The sequence below is a fragment of the Molothrus aeneus genome, chromosome 14, assembly GCF_037042795.1.
Source record: "Molothrus aeneus isolate 106 chromosome 14, BPBGC_Maene_1.0, whole genome shotgun sequence".
In the NCBI taxonomy this organism is placed as follows: Eukaryota; Metazoa; Chordata; class Aves; order Passeriformes; family Icteridae; genus Molothrus; species Molothrus aeneus.
This window is the reverse complement of record NC_089659.1, coordinates 2919262-2932313: the sequence shown is the minus strand read 5'-3', so window position 1 is coordinate 2932313 and position 13052 is coordinate 2919262. Positions and strand designations below refer to the sequence as shown.

Genomic DNA, 13052 nt, shown 5'->3' with positions numbered 1-13052 from the left:
ACTGAACACACCAAAGGCAGGAGGGATGAATATTGCCTCTTAGAGACACCTCCTACATGATATTATTACTTTCCATTAAATTGAACAAAAATACTCAGGTTCTGGAAACACTGTCTCATTGTAACACCTGCATGATTAGATGAATAAATCTGTTTTAATTAACTGTCTTTTTTATAGTAGGCTGTAACAAAATATTGTGAGAAAGTGAGAGGCTGATAGTTGGCTTTGAGATTTCAAATAACCCTCTCCTAATTAAATCTGTATATATTTATATGTTATCTTGGAGCATAAAAGCACTTAGACCAATCCAGACTTTTAACTTCCTTGCCTATTTTCTTTCCTAGTGTTAGTTATTAATTAACTATGCTCTTCCTTCCCTTTGCTTCAGCCAGAGCAGAGCCAAATTGTTTCAAATGCATTTTGTGCACTCTGGATTTCACTCTGCCTATGCAGATCCACTTGTCTTGCAGGCTCCAGTGACATAACTCCTAATTGCACAGCTAAAACTGAAAAGAGAAGTCACTATCCTGGACTCCTTCCTGCTTCTTTGCACTTGTGATGCCATTGACTAAACTCTCCAAACTAAAATTCTCATCCAGCTCAGCAGGGAAGGTGTTGCAAAGCTTTGGGAGCACATCAAAGCACCTCTGTGCACTGCTGCCCATTTCATGTCCCACCAACGTGGTCTGCCACACGCTGCCACTGAACAACTTCACTGCTCAGCCCCAAAGCCTGCTAAGCTTTGAGTTAAATCTATTGTCACTCTCCCTTTTGGGCTTTATCTGCCCTCCTCAGCACCCAAAAAATAGGAAAAGAACAATGAGGAGTATGTCTCTATCCATGCATCACCGGTGCTGTGCTGGGTTTGGGTGTGTGCTGCCTTAGGGGGAGCTTTAGAACCCAATAAAGCAGAAATATGGACCAAAACAGACCAATCTCCTGGTGCTTTGTACATCTCTGTGCAGAAACAGGTGTAGGCTAGCAGGAAACATTGAGGGGGCTCTGCAAAGACAGTTCTGACATTACCCTGGAGAGTGAAGATGCTCAGATCATGGAACATTCCTGGGCTGTAACAAACACAAACAGGATTCACTCTTGCCACAATCACACACTGCTGGCTTTTAATATTTCCTCTGAACTAAAGCTGTGCTTTTCTGCCCTATAAGGTCTCCTCAGCTGCCCAGACATGAAAGGCACTGTCAGCAGTGCTATAAACACATCCTGGCTGGTCCAATGCCAGCAGATGACTGGGTTTCCACCAGGAACAGCCCATCACTTTGCAGCATCCATCAGTTCTCAGGGATTCAAGCACTCATGCAAAGTGCAGTCATGCTCCAAGCATCTACAAAAACAGAGATGCTCCAACCAAAAATCCTGGTATTCAAACACCCCTTGTGCCTCAGCATCTCCACTGCACTGAGGAGATCCATGTGGGATAGGAAAGCCCTGCAGTCTGAGGAGGCTGATTCCAGAGTTCATTTTTCAGGTGCAGGACGTTCTCTTCAGCAGCAGCTCTTGATAATGATAATTGATCCACGTGGATTAAACAAGAGTGTTGGATGAAAAGCATTAGATTGGGCCTCTGGTTCCAAACCAAGATAAAGAAAGAATTTAAATGAGGCATGAGCAGATCTACTTATGTGTTTGTTAATTTGGAAACAAACCAGTACTTCTGAGCAATATCAGCTACCCATTATACTTATAAATGATCTTCCCTATAAAAGACTTCACTGCCACTGAAGAACTGCCCATACTCTTCACTTTTGACATCTGCAGTCTCAGTTCTTTATGACTTGATTCCCCATTTAGTACTCACAAAGGCATATTCGGTGTGCTGAGACTATAAAAGATGAATAAAATGGGAATCCATCCATCACAAAATCCACACAGCAGGATGGTGCCCCTCATGTATCCACATTTTAGCAGCACACTGCTCGTTTGCTTCTGAGCTAATAAACTGAACTCAGTGACAGCTTTGTGTGGCACAGCCTCAAGGAAGGAAGAAACCTGGCTTGGGCTTCTCAATCTTGCTGCTGTGTTTCTCTCTCCTTGCCTGTAAAATGGGTGGAAATGCTGCTAATCTATCCTAACTCCACACTAAGAGGCTCAATCCATAAAGCCGATTTAAGCTGCAGTATGGGCACAGTAATAATGCCATTAACATACTTCAGATTTTCCAGAGGTGAACAAGAACTGAAAGCCTAATTTTATTTCTTTTTTTCAACTCTGCATTCTCTTCACAATGCTTCAGTATTTAAGCACAGGAACATGCTCTGGGCCAGGACTCAGTGCTGTGTGGATGCTCTCCCTGCATGCCCCAGCTGCTCCCACTCAAGCCTGGTGATCCCTTGGAAAGGCAGGAAAACCCACCCTTCATGTGTGTAACAGCTCTCACCTTGCCAGTATGACCAGAGGGCATTTGAAAAGGCTCTCAGGCTCAAGCATCAGTGTCTGGATCAAACAGAACTACATCCTGTGGCTGCCCAAAATCTCCTACAGGCATCACTGAAAATGAGAGTCCCATCTATGAGCTGGCAAAAGCATGTTTGGCCAAACATCCAGGAACACCAGAGCCATTTGTAGAACCTGGATAAGGGTTTGAAATGGTCATTAGGAAGGAAAAAAAAAACCCATGTAACAGTGTTGTTGCTGTGAATAACCTGACAGCAGAGACTGGACAGGTGTTTGTGGTTATATCCTGGTTTAAATGTTGGAACAATCAGGCACAGCATCCTCTCACGGCCTCAGTGCTCCAAGTTTGGCAGTTAAAGGACTTCAGCCAAGCAGAATAACCAGATTAAAGGACTCTGAGAGGGGCTCTGCAGCAGGACTGCAGGAATCACTCCTTTGTGACTCTCAGCAGCTCCTCAGCTCCCTTCACTTCAGCCTGCACAGAACAACACAGAGCTTTTACCTCCCATCTCTAACTCTGTGCTTCCAGAGGGCTGAGCCTGATCTCCTGCCCAAACTCCTGGGCTGAGCCAGCCCCCATTCTGGGAGGGACAGAAGGATGCTTCTGAAGAGGTCACTGGCACAAGTCAGATATCCCTGCTCCACACAAACCTCTGGTCTGTATGCAGAAGCAGCAAAAAACAGCTCTGATGCTAAAAAAGCAAACCCACACAACAGTCCTGAACTGGCCTGCTCTGCACAGGTCAGTGACACAGGAGAGGAAGCCTTGTCTGCAGCTGGTTTTTGAGGAGAGAAAGATTAATCCCAAAATGTACAGGAAGGCCATGGCAGCAACATCACTCTTTCATTACACCCCAAATGCTTCACCCAGAATTTTGGTTGTATCACATAGTGTGCCCTAAAAAGAATGAAAACAAACCCTTCAGAGGACAGTGAGAACTTCTGAAATAAAACGTTGTTCTTCATGCCCAGATCTAAATCTTGCTCAAGTCAGTGGGAATTTTTTCATTTCCCATTGCTGCTCCCATGCTCATAGAAGGGCCCTTCAGTTTTCACCAACAATTCAACCCTTAGCCAGCCCCAGGACTGGTGAGAGAGAAGAGGCTGATTAGAGCCACAATTCCCTTCAGCCTGGCAAGAACTGGAAATTCTGAGAATTTAACTCAGCCTTGGACTGGGAATGTCCCTGAGCAGGGACCAGGCAGAGCTAACAGCTCTTACAAATCTGATCTTTATTCCCTACAGAAAGACCAGTGTTGGTGGCCTGAATCCCAGCCTTCCCTTGTCTTTCCCCAGCTCTCTGCTGAGAGATTTAACTACCAGGCTCTTGGATACCCTAGATGCTCCTCTTTGCATAAATAATTAAAAACTTTGGGAGCTTGCTGGCTGTTATGCTTGAAGACTGAAGCGACATACCAGGAATCTGTAAGATTTTTGTAGGACAAAACCACCTATTTTAAGTTTTGCTCCATTCATGAGTACATTCAAATCTTTGTCAAAATCAGAGGATAATCCAGAAAGATCTGCTCATCTTTGTGTTCCCTGACCCACTCCACAGGTGTATGGCCAGTGCAGATGAACAATTTTTGACTGGAGATCATCCAGAGACCCTTGCACGTAAAACACTTCCAAAACACCTCCCTTTCATCCACTGCAGCATCCTGCATTTCTTTTCAGTCAAGCCACTCTTCATGCTGTCTTTCCCCAAACTATTTCAGTCAGCCTGGGGTTCATGTGGCTCCTGTGGACAGCAATGGGTTTATTTTGGGAGGGGTGCCTACCCTTCCCCATTCCATTTTGTGCCAGTAGCTGAAGTGATGGCTTGTTGACTGCTGATATTCCTACTCCTGTCTTTGACAGGCAAGGCTCCCACTCACCAGCTGCTCAGCCTGTTTGATTAGGTTACAGACAGGGTGCAGGGAAAGCTGCAGGAGATAATGTGCAAGCGGAGCTGCTCCGGGTGCGCAGGCGCGGCTGTGCAGGACCACAACAAACCTCTGCCAGCTCCCAGGCTGATCCAGCACTGAGCTCCTGGACACCCTGCAGCTGGGGAAGAAGTCAGGAGAGCTGGGAAAGCACCACTCCAAACTTGGCATCAGTTCAAGATCCACAGAAAGCCACAAATGTCAGAACATTTGCCCTAACAGCCCAGAAACGCGGAGCTCCGCGCTTAACCAAAGATGTGCAATTTAAGGCAGAAGTTTAGACCTTGGTTTAGGCCTTAAAGCTGAGAAGCCTGGAGCCCTTTTCCCAGCATCTCCCTGCCTTAGTCTGGGTTCAGCTTGTGCCCCTTAGATCCATGGCACAGAGGAGGGACTCAGAGTCTGTCTGGAACAGGGATCTGGCACCTCTTTCCTCCTGTGCATCCAAGCTGGCCATGGGGGACCAGCCAGGACCTCAGAGGAGCTGCTCTCCCTGCCAAGGAAGCAGGAGGCTGCTGGAGCACAGGGCTGTGTCTGGGCAGGGGCAGCCCTGGTCCCTTCAGCAGCCCCTGTGGAGCCACTGGGCCCAGCCAGCTCCAGTTTGGCCTTCATGGACTCCCCCAAGAGGAAAGTCCACCATGGACTCCCCCAAGAGGAAAGTTCATCTTTGTTTTCTTGCTGAAGAAATGAGATATTGCAGCAGAAGCAAACTTTTAAGATTCTTCAGAGGCTCAGTCTGCTCTTCCCAGATGAGGATCCCCTGATGGTATTGCACAGGACAGAAAGATCTGGGAAAAGGCTTTTCACTATAGCCCCTGCAGGGACTTTGCATCTTTTTATTCAAACATTCTTTGTGCTCTCCTGCCCTCTTCCATAGATCACATCTTACTTCCTTTGTCCACATAACCTCTTCTTTTCAGTTAGAAAATCCCTGTTGTGCAGCAGATGCTTCTCTTTGAATCAGCCTTCCCAGCAGCTCCTCAGGGACCCCCTCAGAGCCCCCTGTCCCTTCAGTCACTGACCACATCCCTGCCTCCAACTCGACCTCACAGGAGAAGTGGGTGACAAGGCACTGCCATCCTAGCAATCCTTATTCCTCTTATGAACAACTTTAGGGCATTAGGACAATTTTATAAACCTGGAGGTCTTTCCACCTGGAAACTTTCAAGTACCCCAATACACATAATACAGAGATTTCCATTAACTGCAGCTCCAGGCTAAGTAAGGAGATCAGCACCTCCATTTCGTAATGCAGCACAAACCAGAATGAACAGGACACTAAGAGTGAATGAGAGACAGGAATTATTTCATCTTGTGGTCCCAGCAAGAGCCCTGAGCCCCAAATGGCTTCATCCTCTCACTGCTTTTGTCAGTAAGGCTTCACACAATGAAATTCTTGCAGCTTCCTATGTTAATCCATTAATACCTGTGAGAGCGTGCTGAAATCTCTACCCTGGTTATCATTCTGGAGCCAAAATGCCCAATAAACACTATTCCATAGGCTCTATCCTTCCCTCTCATTTTTACTGAGCAGAAAGTGAACTGCTGTTTTAGGAAGCTGTGCATGTCAGAGCTGGGAGAACACAGGAATGGATTAAATCCATGCTCCTTCTATCCCAGGATGCCATCTCTGGTGATGGGCAGCAGTCTGGGTGCCCTTCTGCACTACCCCTGCATCTGGAAATTCCAGGGAGCCAGAGGTTACACCCAGACCTTCCTCCTTCTGTCCTCTCTCTGTGCATTGTGAACTCACCTCATGTTTTTCAACCTGCTTATGCTTTTGGCCTCCACAGCATCCTGTGGTAATGAGCATTACAATTTAATTAGCAGACATGATAGGGAACCTATCTGACTCTATTCAGGTGCTTAAGCCAGTCTTTCCCAAAGAGTGAATCAGATTGCTCTCTAAGGATGAAAAAAGGGATGCAGGACACGTGAGAGGGACCAGGAAATTGCTTCAGTTCTCACTGGAACATGTTCACTGCACGTGAAGAGGGAGAGAGAGGGAGAGAAGGGAGAAGGGAATAAGGACAAAGCAGCTTCCTGGCTTGAATCCAGAGACTGAGCTGAGAATAAATAATAATATGTGTCTAATGAGCTAACAGGAACACCCATCATTCCCATCAGCACAAACCATCCTGCTGCCTAGGTCATGTCCCCTATCATGGCCACTGTGACCAACACCATATAAAATCTGATGTGCTCTAAAGAACATAAAAAATGGAGAACATGAGGACCCAAGTCTACCTGGTACTCACAGGCAGAGAGAAATACTCCTTGTGTCTGCAGTTCCTCCCCTTCCCAGCCACCACCTCCCAGAAAACACTGCAAGGATGCCATGCCACACTTCACTCAGGGACTGCTCACTGCTTTGCAAGGCAGCAAATCTCAGGAAGAGCACAACTTTTATGTTGAAGAGCTGCACACAACAACACAGCAGCCTCTCTACCATGATGATAAAAGCAGCCAGAACATGAGGCAGGTTATCCAGCAGGGAGGCAGAGCTGCAGGGAACTGATCCTCATGCAGCAGCAGGAGGGGACCAGCCCCAGCTCTCCTCATTTCAACTCTGGATGCCAGCACATTTCTGGCTTCCCCAAGAGGGAACTTAACCTAACTTAGCCTGAAAACACACTGAAGCGGAATGGCTGAGAGAGCTGAAAGGAACAACAACCCTGCCCCAGCTCTCCAGCCACTGCAGCTCCCTCTCACAGGGACAGCTCCATCCTCCCTTGAGCCCTAGCTGCACTGGGCCTGGCCATCCAAGAGGAGCTGGCTGGCAGGATGCTCTGTTGCAGTGATTTGTGCTTACTGGCCATCTCCCTTGGCAGGAAAATCAACTGAGAGCAGCCTTTGCCTTGCTCTGATTTAGTGTTTGTCTAGCTAAGAAACCCACAGTTGTTTAAAAGCCACTTATCTGCTCTGGTACTTCTTAATCTGAACCCACACTGGGTCTGCAGTTATTCATACCAATTCCACATTGCTCACCAGGATTTCCTGCTCAGAAACTTTCAGGAATCATTTGCTAGCTTATACAGCACAATTTTTTCCCCCAAACTGGACACTGTAGAGATGAACAGCCATCCCTGGCAGCACCCTGGCTCTCTGGGACAGGCAGCACACCAGGTTCCCAGCTCTCAGCCTCTGAAAAGTGCCAGATGCAGGTGCTGAGATGAACCTGCCCACCTTTGTACCAGGCTGTCAGCCTGAGCAACTGCAGAACTCTGCTCTGTGCAAAACCTGCATTTAGGCACTCACTCCACACAGGTGCCTCTCATTTCCAGAGATAAAACACCGTGGCAACTCCAGAGCTCAGGTTTTTTGATGGTTGCACCCTGTGCTGAACTTGGTGATCCTTGCTAAACATGACTTTATAAATGTCTCATCCTGCAGGTTGGCTTTTTTCTTCTCATGTTTTCCTTTCTCTGTCTCTAGCCAGAAATGATTTACATGTTTGTTTACTCTGAGCTACATTCATCTGAGTCATTCAGCAACCCTCTACCCACAATCACATTACAGCAAATTTGGAACTGGAGTCTCAGGGAGTGAATATTATGCTGTTGTCAAGATGAGAGTAGGGGGCCATATTCTGCCACTGGGTTTCAGGAAAAACTGACTTTTGCAAGCATGTCAAAATCCAACAGCCTCACAATCCCCTGTGTTCTGCATTTCTTCTTAAAGGAGAAAATTCAGGCAAATAAATTACTCTATATTTACACCAGTTACAGTGTAACAATTAGTAGGATTTGGCTCATTTGGTACAAATTATACTACTGTACTTGTAGGAATAATCTATTCTGTTTCAAACTAATTTTAGCCACCCTTGACTGCTCTTCCATCTGTTGTAGGAAAAAAAAATTATTTGCACATAGCTATTGTGAATTTTCTTCTCCAAGGTATGTTTTCAAGAACATCTCTCAAAAAACAACGTAATCATATTCTTAGCAAGACTCATAGCTCAGCTGACAGTACCTTGTCTATTAAATCCACAACATGAAAAGACCTCAGAATTGACATTCTAAGGATTTTTTTAAGGTTGCCTGAAATAAATCTTTGCAGAAAGAAAGCTGATCAAAGAATTTGGAGCTTTGCATTACCTTTAACGCAATCCTAGAAGCTATTCAGAGATTCTACCAAAGCAGAAAGGGATTAGGAAAAGTAACAACACCTTTTAAAAAACACATTACAAAACCACTGAAATTTCAATACACTACAGTGAAAGCGATGCACATTAAAACAGAAATCATTCTCTCAGAAGTCCAGTAATAAAAATAAGGAATTCTATTAATGTTCTATGCCTTTACAAGATATATTGAGACTGATCAGAGGTGAGTCTCAAGCTCAAGTCCTTTTCCATCTAGTTTCTCTTCACCGCTTTACAAGAATGAAAAAACAACTAAACCAAAAACCAGCAGCACCTCGACCTTTTTCTTTACTTTTAATTCTAGAAATGTGCTCTGGAGCAGTATCTGAGGTATAGTTCTTGCCTGGGAAGTCTTGCACCCAGCTGACAGTGTATAGATCCCCACTGTACCTGAGAATTAAGTACAACCAGAGGAAGAGCAGAGCCCCACCACAGAGAGCAGGGGCTTGCAGAGGGCCAGGGCTGTGGGGGTCAGGGGAAGCACATTCATGTCTCCATCCACTAAAGGGTCCGGGGCTGAAGCATTTCTTCAGCTGATAATTACTGCCAAGTTACATGCAGGGAAACTGGGAGCGAATACTCATGGCCAGAACAAAGAGTGACACATCTGATAACACCCAAATGGGGGGTGCTTCTCTGCCTTTTCTCCAGAAACAACACTAGATTTCTTTAGGAGGGAGTATTAGTCAAAATGCCAGCTCCTTTAGTCTGCTTTGGAGCTCCCTGAGCAGGCATTTGGCTACAAGTTCCAATGAACTGCCTAAAGATACCGCTTTAACTTCTGAAAAGCATTTTTAAAGCAGCAATACAGTAATTTGCATTTACACAGTACCTGCCTGGCTGAAAAGTGTTCTCAAGGGCTTCTGAGCAGCTCCACGGAGCCCTGGGAAGCAGTGACACACGACATCATTAAGGAGAAGGCAATCAACACCGAAGAAGCCTGAGAGCTTTGCCCAGGATCAGGGAGAACGTCCTCAGAACAGAAAAACCCTGCTCAGCTCTCCATGGGGACAGGCACACACACAGAGGCACCGTGACCACAAAGACAATGCTCTTCCCAAAAATCCTTCCTCCCAGCTTTGATCCCGGAGGGTCCCTTCACACCCGGGAGATTCTGTGCTCCTTGATCCCCTCCTGCATTCCGCACAGGGCACTGCATTACATAAGCTCGCCTGCACGGAGATGCACAAAAACTTAGGGTTCACATCTGACCCGCAGGAGGACCAAATATTTTTTACAATACAGTGGAAAAGTTAAGAAGAAGTGGTCAAACAGACTGGGAATTCAAAGTGATGCTGCTCGAGGATGCAAGATTTGGTAGGTGACTGTTCAACTATGTTACCTTAGAGCATGGAGAATTTAATGGGAGACTCGCACATTACCATATTCATAACCATGACTAACAAATCTGTTGTCAATGCCACCAAAAATATCACACAAGCAGAATGTTTTTATACCAAAGAGACCACTGAAGTCACTGCTCCATAGTAAACAAATGAACTTATGAAGAGTCTTGAAAATCAGCCCTTTTTTCTTTTTTTCTTCTTTTTTTTTCCCTGCAGAATTTGATACACTATGAACTGTGAGATGCCTGGTAGTTCAAAGAGGGGTCGATAAAAAAAGCATTTTTCTTCTGCAAGCATCAGAGCAGAGAACACCCCTCCGGTACCACTGTCACCTTTCCCATGCTGAGGGCACGTGGGTCACCCAGATGACTCACAGCCAGGTCAAGGGCTGCCCGAAGGAATGACAATTCAAACCGGCATTTAGCCCGCTCTGCGAGGGTGCAGGTTGTCGGTGCATGCTGTCATTTAGGGCAAGGGCAGACAAAATCCAGCACCGTCCTTCGGGATGCGAGTCCCGGTGCTGCCGGCAACTCCCGTGGGGGAGCGAGGCCACGCATCCCGTCCAGTCCCGCATCCCGTCCAGTCCCGCATCCCCCCTGGCTTCGCATCCCTCCCGGTCCCGCATCCCTCCCGATCCCACATCCCTCTTGGTCCTGCATCCCTCCCGGTCCCGCATCCCTCTTAGTCGCGCATCCCCTCGGTCCCGCATCCCTCCCGGTCCCGCATCCCTCCAGGTCCCGCATCCCTCTCGGTCCCGCATCCCTCCCGGCCCCACCGCCGCTAAGTTCAGCGGGAGCAGCGCTCCACGCCGGGGCGGGCGGGTGCCGGTGGCTTCGGGGGATGCGGGCACGGAGCGGCCCCGACCACCCGCGCCCGGCACCCGAGGGCTCGGGGCTCCAAGTTCCGAGAGTGACCGCGGAGCTCTCGGCCCCGTGCCCGGTGCTGCCCCGTCCCCGCTCACCTCCGCGCCGCTCCGTCAGGCGGTACCCGCCGGGGTGCCCGCGGGCCCGGGGCTGCTCCGCGATCCGCCGGGCGCCCCCATTCCGCTGCCCGCTGCCCCGCTCCCTACGCCGCCGCCCGCGGCCCCGCGGCTCCGCGCCGCCGGCGGGCAGGGCAGGGCGGCCGCCGCATCGCTCCGAGCCCGGCGGGCAGGGCTGCGAGCCGCCTCCCGAAAACCCCGCCGGGAGCTCCCCGCGCTGCCCCCGCCGCCTCCGCCCGTCCCTTGGCGGCACCGGGCCCCGGGCGAGCCGAGCCGAGCCGAGCCGAGCCGAGCGGCCGGGCACACGCCGCGCCCCCCGCACCCGCTCACGGGCACACGCCGCCCCTCGCCGGGAGACACCCGCCCCGCACACGCACACAGCGACACACACACAGAGACACAGAGACACACACCGCACACAGACACACACCGCGCACACCCTGCACACCGACACACACCCCACAGACACACACACCCCGCACACACACCCGCCCCGCACACGCACACGGCGACACACAAACCCCGCACACTGAGACACACAGACACACACCCTACACAGCGACACGCACCCCGCACACAGAGACACCCGCCCTGCACACGCAAACAGCGATACACACACCCCGCACACCGACACACACACACACACACACACACCCCGCACACCCTACACAGCTACACACACCCCACACACCCTACACACCGACACACACACACACACACCCCGCACACAGACACCCGCCCTGCACACGCACACAGCGACACACGCCCCGCACACCGAGACACACAGACACACATCCCGCACAGACACACACCCTACACACAGTAACACACACTACACACACCCCGCACACCGACTGACACCCCACCGCACACCCTACACACAGACACACACCCTACACACAGACACACACCCCAAGACACCCTACACACCCACACAACCCCTCGTTACACACCCCACTCAAGCACGGGCACCTCACACATTCAGCCACATCCCTCCTCCATTCACACCCTCACATGGGCACAGCTGCCCCTCACACTCACACACACAAACACACACTCATACATACACACCCATTCACACCCACACTGTTTGGGTTGGGGACAGAGTGAATTCTCCCCCAGGATGTGGTGCAGGGCCCTGGGCTGGGTTCAGTGTGAGGATGGTGATGCTCACAGCTCCGTGCTGCTGAGCAGGGCTCACCCCAAGCCAAGGCTGTGCAGTGGGCAGGTGCACAGGGAGCCAGGACAGCCAGCCTGAGCTGGCCAAGGGGGCACCACAGTCACCACAGTGTCCTGCCCAGTGTGGGAACTGGGGGAGCTGGCCAGGTCACTGTCACTGCTGGGGGACAGGCTGGACATCTGTCAGCAATGCACATGTCTGACTGTGTGTGCAGCACTGACCTTCTTAGAGCTTATTCCTGTCCCTCTTTTGTCACCTCCCTTTTCATTACAGTTGGATGATGACAATGATGATGATTATAGTATTTTATTTTATTTATTAAGCTGTTTTTATTTCAACCCACAGGTTTTGCCTTCTTTCCAGTCTTCCACCCCATCCCATTTATGGAGTGGGTATGAGTGAATGGTCTGCATTGAACTTGTTGGCTGGGCTTAAACCCCAGCACCCACACACCCACAGCTACACACACCCACCCACCCACTCACGGTTCCCTCACACCCCTCAGAGCCCCCAGCAGCCTGGTCCTGTCACAGGGAGGTTGGATCATGAGTGTCCCAGAGACACCAGTACCTGCCAGCACAGCACTGGGTGACACCCTGTCCAGGGACCAGCCCTGGACCTGAGCTCTGCAGCCATCTCAGGGCTCTGAGCCCACATCTCCACTTTGTCTCATGGATGTACCAAATCTGTCAGACAACTGATCAAGGCTCCTAACTCCTTTAAAGACAGAGTGAAGCCAGTGAATCCCAGCTTTCACCTCTTTCCTGGCCAGGATACCTTGCTATGGCCAGACAAAGGAACTTTTCCTCCTTCCCTTTCCCACTGACCCCACCAAGTTACTCTGGGGTTCCCTTCTCCCCTTTCTGCCCCTGGAGCTGAATGCAGGACTTTCCTTAGGCCAGGAGAGAGGAGCTGCCCTCTGAAAGGAGCCAGCCAGGAGAGAGGTCCCACTGATCCTGCCTCCACTGTCACACTGGGACATTCCCACAGCCACATCCACATGGGCAGGACCGCACCCACGAGGGAGTTCTGTCCCCTGGTCCCCTGTCCTCAGTATTTTATGGTGCAA

The 13052-nt window shown here is 49.7% G+C and overlaps 1 protein-coding gene across 1 annotated transcript in view; it reads right to left on the bottom strand.

Moving 5' to 3' along the window:
• The window catches only part of TRPC5 (transient receptor potential cation channel subfamily C member 5), a 108348-nt gene extending 97455 nt beyond the window's left edge, over nucleotides 1-10893 (bottom strand). The window contains exon 1 of the mRNA XM_066559270.1: nucleotides 10786-10893. The gene's annotated coding sequence lies outside the window, so the exon portion shown is untranslated. The remainder of the gene's footprint in view (nucleotides 1-10785) is intronic.
• Between the last annotated feature and the right edge of the window lie 2159 nt (nucleotides 10894-13052).